The 13926-nt window shown below is 54.1% G+C and overlaps 1 long non-coding RNA gene across 1 annotated transcript in view; it reads left to right on the forward strand.

Annotated features, from left to right (window-relative positions):
• The window catches only part of LOC149122224 (uncharacterized), a 3723-nt gene extending 3195 nt beyond the window's left edge, over positions 1-528 (forward strand). Inside the window, exon 3 of the long non-coding RNA XR_016220218.1 lies at positions 259-528. This is a non-coding gene — a long non-coding RNA (uncharacterized LOC149122224). The remainder of the gene's footprint in view (positions 1-258) is intronic.
• The last annotated feature ends 13398 nt before the right edge of the window (positions 529-13926 follow it).

Below are 13926 nucleotides of genomic sequence, written 5' to 3' on the forward strand. Positions count from 1 at the left end.
AGGCTGCTCCAAAGCCAGGAGCTTCTTCCAGATCTCCAGTGTGGGTGCAGGGGCCCAAGGACTTGGGCCATCCTCCACTGTTTGTCCAGGCACGTTAGCAGGGAGCGAGAGCAGAAGTGGAGCAGCCAGGACTCGAACCAGTGCCCGTATGGGATGCCAGCTACTCCACAGTGCTGGCCTCCTGTGTTGCTAATTCTAACGTGGAGAAAAAAAAAATCAGACAAGAATTGCCAGAAACCATGAGCATTGTTTTCATAGGAGGTGGTCTGAGCACAGCGTGCGGAAACTCCTTACTTGTCCAGGTAACTCTGGGAAGGCGTCGTGGAGGAAGTGACATTTCCAGTGAGACCTCAAGCACGAGATGGTACAGGACCAGTGGAGAGCGGGGGGATTTAAATGGAGGGAGAGAAGCTTCCACTTTATGTGAGCTGCTGTTGTCTGAGGGTCCCTGTCACCTGCATGCAGATCTTGTACCATGACCACTCCATTCTTTGTATCAAAATAACACGATCCGCTTCCTCCTGTGTGCTGGGAGCCAGAGCCACTGTGTAGACTCGCCTGGGGCAGAGTTCGGAGGGTAGGTAGAGGATTCTGGGCTGTGGGCTGCTGATCTCCACTGGGAGAGGTTTTCTTTGGACACTGAAATACCTTGAAAACCACATCGAAAGTCCGTAGGTGGTGGCCTTGGTTCTGCAGGCGCGTCCCTTGCTGGGACCCTGGCGCTTACTCAGGACAGCCGTCTCAGCCCCGGGACCACACCTCTTCCTTCCCCTGGGCCCTGGGGAGAGTCCTGCTCAATGGCAGCTACGCGGTGGGAACCTTCTTGGTGCTATGGTTCGCTTTCTTTCTCTTTTAGTCTTTATTTTTGTTTGTTTTAAGGGCAGAGTTACAGTAGTGGCGGTGGCCCAGAGGGGAGACAGATCTTGCGTCCACTGGTTCTCTCCCCACATGGCTGCAAAGCCAGGGCCGGGGCTGAGCCAGGCTGGAGCCAGGAGTCAGGAACTCCATCTGGGTCTCCCTTGCGGATGCAGGGCCCCAAGCACTTGGCCATCTTCCACTGCTACCCCAGGTGCACTAGAGGGAGCTGGATCGGAAGTGGAGCAGCCAGGACCCCACCAGTGCACCCCAATGCCGGCTCCAACCACTCTGGTTTGCAGGCTGGGAGAATTGTTGTGAGGCTTAGAGGATATGTTCTGGTAAGAAACCTGGAGGACTGAACTCTGGTGTCTCTTCTGACACCTGTCACCTGAAGTCTGGGTCACTCACCTATCCCTGGTGACCCATAAACCTAGGGGGAGGCAGAATCTTAGGATAAAATAAGCTTTGTCCAGCACCCGGTCTCGTGCTCCCGGTGGGAGTCCACGTTGAGTGGAGTTGGGCTTTGCTCCCTAGATTCCCTCCGGGTCTGCCTTTGGTCACGCAGAGGAGCCAGCACACAGGCAAAGCCACCCCGTGCGTTGGTCAGTGCACTACGAGTCGGCTGCGTCAAGTGCATCGCCCTTGCATCCACATAATCAGTGAGGGGCTGAAGCCAGGCTGGGTGACGGATCAGACCTCTGCCTGCTGCGGCACGGCTAAGCCTCTGGCATTGGCCTTCCGCCTGTGACCTCGTGGTTGGAAGTGAGCAAACGCGCAGTGGATGTTTGTCCTTCTGGTTGTCCAGCGTCCGAGCACCCCTTTTGTCTTGGTGAATGCAAGGGTGGTGGAGGTGAGGGTCCTGGCTAGGAGCAGGCCATCCCCCCCGGGCCCCCTGAACCTGTGGGCGATGTCTGACGACGGCTCTGCCCAACACCCGCTCTTTCCTGGGGCTTTGCAGCTTCCGGAAGTGACGATGTGCCCAGAGCCTGGCAGAGGTGGCTCCGAGAGGCTGCACGGGTGACCAGTGTCAGTGTTGGCTCTGTGTTGACGGAGACCCTGCAGGAAGCCCGACTCCCAAGTGCCCCCAGTTCCTGCTTCCAAGGCAAATTCGTGGTGCCCTTCCTGGGGGTCCTTCCTGCCCTGGTTGTCAGCGGTTGTGTCACTATCTGTGGCATGCTGGCTGTTTCCTGCTCCCGGGGAGCATATCTGCACCTAGTGCTACTGTGTCAGGAAAAGGCCACCAGGTACCTGGCCCCTTGCAGACCTGGAAGAATTCACTGCCGAGCCGCGTTTGCTTGGAGGGCCCAGCTGGGGGAGCGTAGCTGGACAGAGGCCGCTTGTTTAGGGTGCTGTGCTGGCGCTCACCCTTTGTGTGCACAAAGGACTAATGGGGGACAGCCCATAGCTCCAAAACCTGGCCGCATCCGGAGCCCATTGCGTCCCAACACCTTGCTTTACCAATAAGAAAACGGCTCAGCTGGGCCAAGCGAGGGACCTTGACTGCATTGCCAGTTAAGCAGAGAGCAGGGGCTGTGTTGCAGGGAGCGGCCAGTGCAGGTTTCTGCTTCTCCGAACCGAAGCGCAAGTACCCTTTGGCCAGGGGGCCAGCTGCCTCAGCACGGGGCCGGCAAGGAGGCTGGACAGAGACCTCGGGGCCAAAGCCGGCCTAGCTGTCCCCTCTGCTTCCCAGCACTTAGCCCCCGGTCACCCGTCGGGGGGACCCAGGTAGAGCTCCAGGCATCTGGCCTCAGCCTGGCTCAGCCCTGGCCATTGAGGCCGTTTGGGGAATGAACCAGCAAATGGAAGATCTCTCCCTCTCTCCCTCCTCCTCCCCCCTCCCTTCCTTCCCCCCCCTTCCCTCCCCTTCACTCTCCCCCTCTCTCTCCATCCCTCTCTCTGTAACTCTTTTTTTTTTTTGAAGTTTACTTATGTATTTTTATTTGTTTGAAAGGCAAACTGACAGACTCACAGAGATCTTCCATCCACTGGTTCACTCCCCAAATGCCCCTAACAGCCAAGGCTGGGTCAGACCCGAGTCAGGAACTGGGAACTCCGCGCAGATCTCCGGCATGGATGGTAGGCACCAGAGTACTTAAACCAGCACCTGCTGCCTCCCAGATCTCCCGCATGGATGGTAGGCACCAAAGTACTTAAACCAGCACCTGCCGCTTCCCAGGTGAATTAGGAGGGAGTTGGGCTAGAAGTGGAGGTAGGATTTAATCCCAGGAGCCTTAGCACCTGGACCCTATATCTTTGCTCGCCCACTCTCTCTGCTTTCCTAACCCTCATACCTTCTTGGAAAGCCGGCCCTCCTCCCCAGGGAGCCCCTCCTGACTGTTCCAACTGCTTGTGAGCTCCTGCAGCTCCCCCATGGCGTCCGCCACCCTGGCCCTCGTCTGTGTTTAAGCTTTGCTGCCTCCACCTTGCTGTCTCAGCAGTCCCAGTTCCCTGCAGCCCCGCACCAGGTGTTCTGACTCCGGGTTGCTAGAAGTGCCCACCTCAGTCCGGGCAGTGAGCGTCAGGGGTGACTCACAGCCCATGCCAGAGCTGGAGTGGAGGGTCGGGTCCCGCAGTCACCGTGAGAAAGGCTGCACCGCGGGCCTGCAGAGGGGCATCTCCAGTGGCTGTAGACCCCAGTCCCGGGCCGCACACACAGCCCATTGCTGGCAGCCAGCAGAGGCAGCCGGCTGCACCGCCTTCCCGGACCTCTGCAGGGGCGATCGCCGCTGTGCAGGTGTATTTTCCTGGGGACAGGGCCCTTGTCTGTGCAGACTCCTCCCTGAGCTCCCCCTTCAGGTCTCCCCTGCACTTGCTGGCCTCGGAGCCCTGTTAGCAGATGATTCGGAGGGCGGTGGCAGAACCAGGTGCAGAGCGGCTCACGGGGCCTGGAAAGACAGATGGCAGTGCCGCCTCCCTCCCTTCCCCAGCCTGCCGCCCGGCCCGGGGGTCGCAGGGCAGACCCTGCAGGCGCAGGAGAGAAGGGCCGCCTTCAGTTCCAGACTCAGCCCGAGGCTCACTTTGGGATTCCTAAAGATCTCCCTGCAGCCTCGTATCCCAGACCCGTTCACGGCACTAGCACAAGACAGCTGCGAAGACGCACAGAGCTGATGACCCGAGACGAGGCCCTGAGACCTGCTCCACGAGGCCACGTGTGACTCCTCCTGGCGGCCTTGGGTGGTCTCAGTGGCTGCAGCAGAAGCCGTGGGGACCATAGAGTCGGCAGTTCCGAAAGCTCCTGAGAGCCAAGACTGTATGGTTGGCAGCCGGTTTTGGTGCCTTGTGCCGCCTCCCCGGGACCAGCTCTGAGTCCAGCCAGGGCCCTCTGAGCTGCGTGAGCGACCTTGGGATGATCCCTGCACGACCTCTCCTGCGTTGCCCTCATCACCCCTGAATTTCTTCCTCCTGACGCCGCATCCCAGAGAAGCTCTGCTCCCACGTCTCGTCCAGGTGGTGCTTCCAGGGCAACTCAAGTTAGCAAGAGAGCCTTGAGCTCTGCACAGAGATGTCTGCCACACAAAACCGCAAAGCACAAATTTCAGTTACACAACACACGAGGCGCTCAGCTCCAAGCCCATTATGGTCGATCGGGATTTAATTTTAGTAACAGTTCTTTCCAATCTGATAGCTCAGGCTGGGGAAACGTGGTTCTGCCGGAATTAATATTTCTTTCGATCTGTAATTCAGCTGCCATCTCTCCGAAGGGCTCTGTTCCCAGGTAAATGTGAGGAGGTGGGGCCGGGGACAATCTGTCCCGTGTCCCGCCTGATCTGTAATTACGTGCTGTCACTCAAGTGCTGTGCAATTCAGCTGCACAGAGCGTGAGCGTCCCCGGCATTTCATCTTCCTCATGTTCAAAGGAACACTTTGGTCTTCATCAAATCACTTGGGAACACGTCCTGGGCGTCAAGGAAATGCATTGAAGTCACCATTTTGCACTAGGAGCCAATTATTTTCAAGGAAAGGAATTTAATTTTTAACTGCCAAAAAAAAAGACCAATAAGATGAAAAATTTTGAGTGAATTAAGAATCATCAAAAGAAACATACTATCAAGACTTAATTATGTGATTGCTCTAATTGACCACTTTATAGATTAAAAAGTTGTTAGAAATTTTCTTGGGAGGGGGCTGGCACTGTGGCGTGGCAGGTAAATCTGCTGCCTGCCGTGCTGGCTTCCCGCGTGGGCGCTGGTTCGAGTCCTGGCTGCTCCAGTTCCGATCCAGCTCTCTGCTATGGCCTGGAAAGCAATAGCCCAAGTGCTTGGGTCCCTGCACCCACATGGGAGACCCCGAAGAAGCTCCTGGCTGTGGATCAGCACCACTGCAATCTGGGGAGTGAACCAGTGGATGGAAGACCTCTCTCTCCTCTCTCTCTCTCCTCTCTCTCTCCTCTCTCTCTCCTCTCTCTCTCCTCTCTCTCCCCTCTCTGTCTCTCTCTCTCATCTCTCTCTCTCTCTGCCTCTGCCCTCTGTAACTCTGCCTTTCAAATAAATAACAAATCTTTAATTTTTTTTGACATGTTTTATTCAGATAACGTTCTCCACACACGTGGTCCAAAACCACTCAAATACTAAGTCAAACATACTCAGATGTTGAAGATTGACCTTAAGCATGACAGCCAACAATGCCACGCCTGCCTGTGATCTCTCTGGTACATATAAGACCGCATCCACTCCTCGGGGGCCCCAAACCGTTCAGCACTGCTTCCTTCACGCTGAGCTGTTTGAAGCTTCCAGTCTGAGCACTGCTGATTATTTTGTTCAGGTTTTGAGGCGCCCTAGGGATCCCCGCAGGGGTCGGAGGAACCAGCTCAACCTTGGCGTGGAGCCGGAATGTGGCCAATTGAGGCTTCTAGTGAGAGCAGCATTCACAGTGCCGGGGCCTTCTCCGCGAGGTTACCCACGGACTGGGCCGTGGTTCTTGGCTGGAAAGTCCCTCACTGCCAACAGCTGGCTGAGTCTAAATCTTTAAAAAACATTGTTTGGGAGGCTGGCATCATGGTGCAGCAGGTTAAGCTGCTTGCCACACGGGCATCCCATATCAAGAGTGTCAGTCTGAGACTTGGCTGCTCTGCTTCCAGTCTAGCTTCCTGCCAAGGTGCCTGGGAAGCAGTGGAAGATGGCCTAAGTGCCTGGGCCTCGGCCACCCGTGTGGGAGACCCGGAGGGAGTGTCTGGCTCCTGGCTTCAGCTTGGCCTAGCCAGGAAAGTGAACCAACAAATGGAAGAGCCACTCTTCCCCACCTCTCTCTCTCCCTCTATGTCTCTCTCTCCCTGTTTCTTCCCCGTCTCTCTATTGCTCTAACTTTCAAATAAATAAGTACATCTTTAAAGAAATTTTATTTGAGGGGCCAGCATTGTGGCATAGCAGGTCAGTGCACTGCCTGCATTGCAGACTTTCCGTATGTGTGCTGGTTTGAGTCCTGGCTGCTCTACTTCCAATGTAGATTCCTGCCAATTGCCTGGGACAAGCAGGGAAGATGGCCCAGCTGCTTGGGCCCCTGCTACCCATGTGGGAGACCCGGATCAAGCTCCTGGCTTCAGCCTGGCTCGTGCTCAGCCATTTCTGTCGTGTGGGCATGAACCAGCAGACAGAAATGCGCTCTCTCTCTCTCTCTCTCTCTGTCCCTCTCTCTGTAAACTCTGACTTTCACAATAAATAGATACGTCCTATTAGAGAGGCAGACAGATGGAACTCCCACCTGCTGGTTCACTCCCCAGATGCCTTCAGTGGCTGGAGCTGAGCCGGGCTGGAGCCAGGACGGGGGAGCGTAACCCAAGTGTCCCCCAGGAGTGGCTGGGACCCAAACCTCCAGCCATCCGTGCTGCCTCCCAAGATCTGCATTAGCGAGACGCTGGGGTCAAACCCAGGGACTCTGATAAGGGACTTGGGCATCCTGACTGCTCGGCTGCCAGACCAGATGCTGCCCTTGAGATGTTTAGAAACACGATGGCTGCACTGGGACAGCTTTGTGCTCATTTGCTTGGCGGGGACTTGGGGTTTTTAGGTCGTCACTTTGAGAAATGGGCTAGTCCTGTGTGCTGCTCCAGGATTACATGCCAGTGCTCAGTGCTGTGGTTTGATTGTGCCCTCCCCACATTAGGGGGCTGCCCATGTGACGGGATTAAGAGGGACGCCCCGAGGCCCCCTCCCTCACTGACGGGATTCAGGCCCTCCTAGAAGAGGCTTCACATAGCACTTGGCGAGCTTGCCCTTCCGCCTTCCGCCATGTGCAAGGGTGGCAACAGATTTCTGTTTGTGACAAGTTTCCCGGTCTCTGGTCTCCTGTGACAGCCGCACAGCGGGCGAGGATGCTCGGCTGCCAGCATCGCTGGGCGGAGTCACCAGGGAGGCTGGTCTCCCTTTCTCTGTCACCCCCCTTCCCTTCCAGGACCCCTTAAACCAGGGCGTCTTGATGCCCGTATTTGTGAGAGAAGCCACTTTAGACACTCTTAAAATATCGAGCTCTTGGGACGTCCCTGTGCTTTCCTGGCTTTTCGTTGCTGAAGCATCGTATGTGTTAGGAAGGCAGAGCATTTCCTGTTGCATTCAGAACACAAGCAAGACCCTTTTCACCACTGTGCTTGGATTTTGATCGAAATAGTTTATCTTCAGAAACAGTGGTGGTGTCTTTGGAAGTGGAGCAGCCGGGTCTTGCACCGGCACCCAGAGGGGATGCCCCCATCACAGGTAGCAGCTCCTGGAATTTAGTTTTGATGCACTTCATGTGGTAGGGCCGTTTACTTAAGCACTCCTGTTTTGCAATTCTAGGATTTCTACCTTGCATATTTCTTAAATAATTTATATGCTTCCATTTTCTCTGTGCCAGTCTTCTGGCTCTCCAATTTAGCATGTTGACCCTCTTGGATTAATCATATATACTATATAGGAGTGACAGGATCTCTCTCCTAATACTCTTTTGCCTTCTTAAAAAGATTTGCTTATTTATTTGAAAGAGTTACAGAAAGGGAGAGAAAGATTTTCCAACCACTGGTTCACTCCCCAAATGGCCACCGTGGCCAGGACTGGGACCAGGCCGGAGCCAGGAGCCAGGAGCTTCTTCTGGGTCTCCCATGTGGGTGCAGGGGCCCAAGCACTTGGGCCATCTTCTACTGCTTTCCCAGGTGCATAAGCAGAGAGCTGGGTCAGAAGTGCAGCAGGTGGGACTTGAACCAGCATCCATATAGATGCTGGAGCTGCCGACAGTGGCTTAACCCACTGTGCTACAGTGCGGTACACCTCTTTTTTTTTTTTTTTTTATTCTACTCATGTTAAGATTCCTTCGAATTTGTCTTTTGAGTGCGTAGTGAGATTTGTAGCTGTTAATTTCCCAGGTGTCTGAAGTTCTTTGTAGCATCATCCTCTTGTTTCACAGACACATCTTTAATTTCTCGATGGCTCTTAGTAGGATTGTTCTGAAATTTTTTCCCTTTTTTTAAAAAAGAAATTATTTATTTGAAAGTCAGAGTTACACAGAGAGAGGAGAGGCAGAGAGAGAGGTCTTCCATTCAATGGTTCACTCCCCAGTTGGCCTCAACGGCCGGAGCTGGGCTGGAGCCAGGAGCCCAAGCCAGGAGCCAGGAGCTTCCTCCATGTCTCCCATGCGGGTGCAGGGGCCCAAGGACTTGGCCATCTTCTACTGCTTTCCCAGGCCATAGCAGAGAGCTGGATTGGAAGTGGAGCAGCCGGGTCTTGAACCAGTGCCCATATGGGATGCTGGTGCTTCAGGCCAGGACGTTAACCCACTGCGCCACAGCGGCGGCCCCAGTATTTTCCTCTTTTAGTAACTCCTGGTTTTATCTTTCCTGCATTGCACTCACAACTTGAAATCTAGAAGGAACACTCTTCAGAATCTTGAGCAAAAACCGCAGAATGTAGTGTTTTTTGGCAAAGGATTGGCTCAGCTGCAGTCATCCGCCCATTCCTAGGCAGGCACCGTGCAAGGAGACTCCGGGTTCCCGTGGGTCGGCACCGGGTAGGGGGACCAATGTGCCTCCCTTTAGAGCTGGCCAAGGCCTTGGCTCCACCAGCGCCGCCTGAGCAGAGGCAAGAAGAAGAGGCTGTTGATGGCTAAAGAGGACCACAGATGCTTATCACAGCACCGGGCAGGTGTTTGCTCGTACTAACCTGGTGCGCAGGTCAGCACGACAAGGCCTGACTGCAGTGGGGACCTGTTACTTGCCGTGCAAGCCCCCCAGTCTCTCCCCAGTGCCGGAAGGGAGCTTCCTTCAGCTGCCCCGAGAGACGCGAAGGCAGCACTCGCGGTCTCGGCACCGCTCTCGCCGGAGCTTCACCTCGTCTGGAAGCATCCCGAGTCCTTCTCACCTTTGACCTCTCTGCCTTCTGGGTCTGTGCGTTCCGGTTCAGCACGAGCCCGCACTTCGTACTTCCAGAGCTGGTTCTCACTAAGCTGTTCACGTTGGTGTGCAAACGTTAAAAGTGCTTTTATTCATTGACACAGTATGTCCGACTCTTGTGTTAGACTTCTACTGCAGTAATTATATTTTTTAGACTGCTTATTTGTTGGAAAGATTAGGAGAGAGAGAGAGAGAGAGAGAGAGAGAGAGAGAGAGAGAATATGAATCTTCCATCCTCTGGTTCACTACTCCAGTGGTTGCATCGGCCAGGGCTGGGCCAGGCCAGAGCCAGGAGCCTGGAGCTCCATCAGGTCTTTGATGTGGGGGGCAGGGCCTCCAGACAGGCTGTACCGCATCGCCAGCCTCTACTGCCGTAATTCTTAGCCCTTAGGTGCACGTTGGGATCACCAGGGACTTGTGGTGGTGCTGATGCTCAGGCCACACCTCAGAGCGACCGTGCGCGGTGTGGAGCCGAGAGATGGGCGCTCCAGGCTCCCAGGTGATGCTAACGTGCAGCCCACGTGGAGGACCCGCCGCACCCGGCTGCGGCAGCCGGGAAAGACCGTGTCAGTGGCCACAGGTGCCTGCGGTTTTCCCAAACACGTCCGCGGCCCTCTGCGCCACTGGCCTCTCTCTGGCTGTCCCGTGTGCTTTGCCTGTGGCGGAAGTCATCTCATCACACCACAGACAGCAGCTGGGGCAAAAGGCGATTTGGCCATGAACGATTACAAAGGCTTCCGGAAGAGAAGAGCGGTTCTGTCAACGCTGGGTCCACCTGCTCCTCCGTGGTCTCCTCCAAGGGCTGGCGGCCCTGGAGATGGAGCTGGGCTTGCTGAGCTCACTGCATGCGGGCTCAGGAGCAGCTCTGTGTTCTGGCGGGGCTGGAAGAGCTGCCTGAGACCTCTGCAGCCAGCCAGGTGCACGCCGCTGTCTTGCACGCCGCTGGGTGAGGCTCCTCCGTGAGGCTGGGCTTTGCAGAAAAGCCTGCGTGTAGACTGACATTTATCTCACCGAGCGGCCATGGAAAAAAATCCTGAAACATTGACAGAAAGGTTAAGGCCAGACTTCCTCAGAGCGATGTTTACAGAGATCAAACCTGCACAAAAGGAGGCAGAGTCAGTACTTATGGTTAACTGCAGTCTAGTGTGTGTGTGTCCAAGCCCCACGTTACGTAAAGTGGAGGCGGGGAGCGAGCGAGGACGGCGGCCCACCGCCTCCGGAGCCTTCCGGGCCCTGTCCTGACGCAGGCTCACTCCAGAACCTGTCCCCCGTGTTGGCTGGCAGTATTTCCAAACGTACAGGAAGCTTGAAAGACGACAGCAACGGCATCGTGTCAATCCTTGCGCGCGAGTCGAGGTTCCCCGGGGAAATGGAATCAGTAGGCTCAGTGGATCGATGGGCGGATTTGGATCAGCTCCTGTGAGTAGGGCGCCTGGCGAGTGCCAGGACCTACAGGGTGAGCCTGCAGGGTGGAGACCCAGGGGAGCGACATGGCAGTTCTCACCGTGAGTCCACTCTGAAGGCCACCAGCACGAAGGAGTCTCGGCCCTCGGCGGAGGCCCAGGCTGTCCCCGGTTTGCTGATTTAAATATTAGTCTCATGCAAAAACTCCCTCCCAGAAACTCCAGCATCGGGCCCACCTGTTACCCACTCAGGTTGGCATGAAATTAATCATCATAGTCTTGCATTACCTTTCCATTGCCCTACAAGAAGGTTGCCACCAACTCAGCAGCTGAAAGCAACACATACGTATCTCCTCCTAGTTTCTGTGGGTCCGCATCCCGGGCCTGGCTCAGCTGAGGCAGGTGCCTCTCATCACGCGGCACAGGGAGCCACAGCCAGGGCTGTGGCCTCATCTGCACCCTCGGTGGGAAAGGTGCACCCCTCAGCCCGCCCACTTCCTCGCACCTGTGCAATGAAGGGCTTCAGCTGCGTGCCGGCCATCAGCAGCAAGCTGCCCTCAGCCCCCAGAGGCCACTGAGGTGCCTGTCTTGTGGGATTCGCCGTGTGGCCGTGGCCAGCTGCTTCCTCAGCGCTAAGAAGGGAAAGGCAGACCGCGCTGGACAGAGCCCGAGCTGACGCACGCATGTGCATCCTGCCGCAGCTGCCGTCTTGTTGCCTGGGAGGCAGTCACGGGCTCTGCCCTCGCTCCAGGGCCTGTGCCCACGGCCAGCACCCACCCGGCGGGGAGCAAGCACGGGGGTGAGGCTCTGCAAGCCTGCGCCACACTTTCCCACCGAAGTCCAGAGTGGTGAACACTTCACACATTTGCTTTGTCTCTCAGGGACTCTGTCCTTGTCTCTGTACACACCATACGTTTTTGCAGAACTACTTAAAAATACTTGTCCTATCATTTCTCTATTTAGACATTCATCTCCCAAGAACAGCTCCTTTTTACGTGATGACACACTGTAATCTAAGAGTTTTTAAGAAAATTCATGGGGCTAGCGCTGTGGCGTAGTGGATAAAGCTGTTGCCTGCAGTGCTGGCATCCCATATGGGCACCGGTTCTAGTCCTGGCTGCTCCTCTTCCAATCCAGCTCTCTGCTATGGCCTGGGAAAGCAGTAGAAGATGGCCCAAGTCCTTGGGCCCCTGCACCCGCATGGGAGACCTGGAAGAAGCTCCTGGCTCCTGGCTTCGGATAGGCGTGACTTGGGCTGATAAGGCCAATTGGGGAGTGAACCAGCGGATGGAAAACCTCTCTCTTTCTCTTTGCCTCTCCTTCTCTCTCTGTGTAACTCTGACTTTCGAGCAAATAAATATTTTTTTAAAATCACAATAATTTTATTCATTTAATATTGAAGTCATGGTCAGATTTCTCAAATTATAAAAGTAAGCATTTTATAATTTTTTATTTATTTTAAAAATTTATTTATTTGAAAGGCAGAGTTATATGGAGAGAGAGACAGAGATCTTCCGCCCAATGGTGCAGTCCCCAAATGGCTACAATGGCTGGAGTTGGTTCAGTCCAAATCCAGGTGCCAGGTCTTCTGCGTGAATGCAGGGGCCCAAGCACTTGGGCCATCTTCTGCTGTCTTCCCAGGCGCATTAGCAGGGAGCTGCATCAAAAGTGGATCAACCGGGACTCGAACCAGTGCCCATATGGGAGCCCGTGTCCTAGGCAGCAACTTTACCTGCTCCGCCACAGGGCCATAAATTTTTTCTAAAAACAAAATCCAATGAAGGGTCATGCATTACATTTGGTAGTGTCATTTTAGTCTCTCTCAGTGTAGCTCAGTTTTCCACTAAATTAAAACAAAATGTTGAAGTATATCATACCACAAAAAGCACCGGGAGTTGTAACTTAATAATCAAGAAGAAGAAACAGTAGCTTTAAATACTGAAGAAAAACAAATCTGTCAACAGATGATACGTTTGTGTACAAAGGAAACTCAAAAGTGTCTGTAAACTATTGGAAGAGGGCCAGCACTGTGGCGCCCCCTGGATAAGCCTCTGCTTGTGACACTGGCGTTCCGTAGCAGCGTGCTGGTGAATCCTGCCTGTTCTGCTTCTGATCCGGCTCCCTGCTTGTGGCCTGGGAAGGCACCCGAGTGCTTGGGTCCCTACCACCTGTATGGGAGACCTGGTGGGGTTCCAGGCTCCTGGCCCAGCCCTGCAGCCACTTGGGGGAGTGAATAGCAAATGGAAGATCTGTCTGCCTCTCCCTCTCTGTCATTCTGCCTCAAATAAATACATATTAACAAAAAAAATTAGAAGTCTTAGAATAAGTCAATTTAGTAGGGTCTCTTGATACCAGGTCATTATGCAAAACTCATTTCTATATGCTAGCAACAAACATGAAACTGAAATTTAAGGAATAGAAATTACAGGAGCCGGCACTGTGATATAGCAGGTTAAGCTCCACCTGTGACAGCAGCAGCCCTTGTGGGTGCTCATTCCAGACCCGGCTGCTCCACTTCCCATCCAGCTCTCTGCTGTGGCCTGGGAAAGCAGTGGAAGATGGCCCAAGAGCTTGGGCTCCTGCACCCACGTGGGAGATGTAGAAGAAGCTCCTGGCTTTGGATCAGCTCAGCTCCAGCTGTTGTGGCCACTGGGAAGTGAACCTGTCTCTCCCTTCCTGTCCGTAACTCTGACATTCAAATCAATAAAAATTAAACCTTTTTTTAAAAAGATTTATTTGAAAGGCAGAGTTACAGAGAGAGGGAGAGGCAAAGAGCGAGGTCTTCCATTCAATGGTTCACTCCTCAAATGGCTACAGTGGCTGGAGCTGGGCCGATCCAAAGCCAGGAGTCAGGAGCTTCTTCCAGATTTCCCATGTGGGTGCAGGGGCCCAAGCTCTCCTAGGCACATTAGCAAGGAGCTGGATTGTTAGCAGAGCAGATGAGACTCAAACTAGCGCCCATATGGTACACTGGTGCTGTAGGCGAAGGCTTAACCTACCATGCCACAGTGCCAGCACCAAAAAATAAATCTTAAAAAGGGAAATCTAAATTATAATGCTATGTGAAAGCTCCAAATTTGCACAAATAAAAATAATAAAAAGGTATGAGACCTCTCTTCATCATTGAAAATTATAAAACATTGGTAAGAGAGAATAAAGAAGAGCTAAATTAATGGCGATACCTTGAAAATTAATCTCTAGTTCAATGTCATTCTAATCAAAACCGCAGCAGTTGTTTGTGTGGAAATTGAGAAAGTGACTGCCAAGCTCGCAGCACTGCCGAGCCCTGAGACAGGCAGACGGGTTGAAAAG

Source organism: Oryctolagus cuniculus, chromosome 14, assembly GCF_051225735.1.
Source record: "Oryctolagus cuniculus isolate XC-2025 breed Fujian yellow rabbit chromosome 14, ASM5122573v1, whole genome shotgun sequence".
Taxonomy (NCBI): domain Eukaryota; kingdom Metazoa; phylum Chordata; class Mammalia; order Lagomorpha; family Leporidae; genus Oryctolagus; species Oryctolagus cuniculus.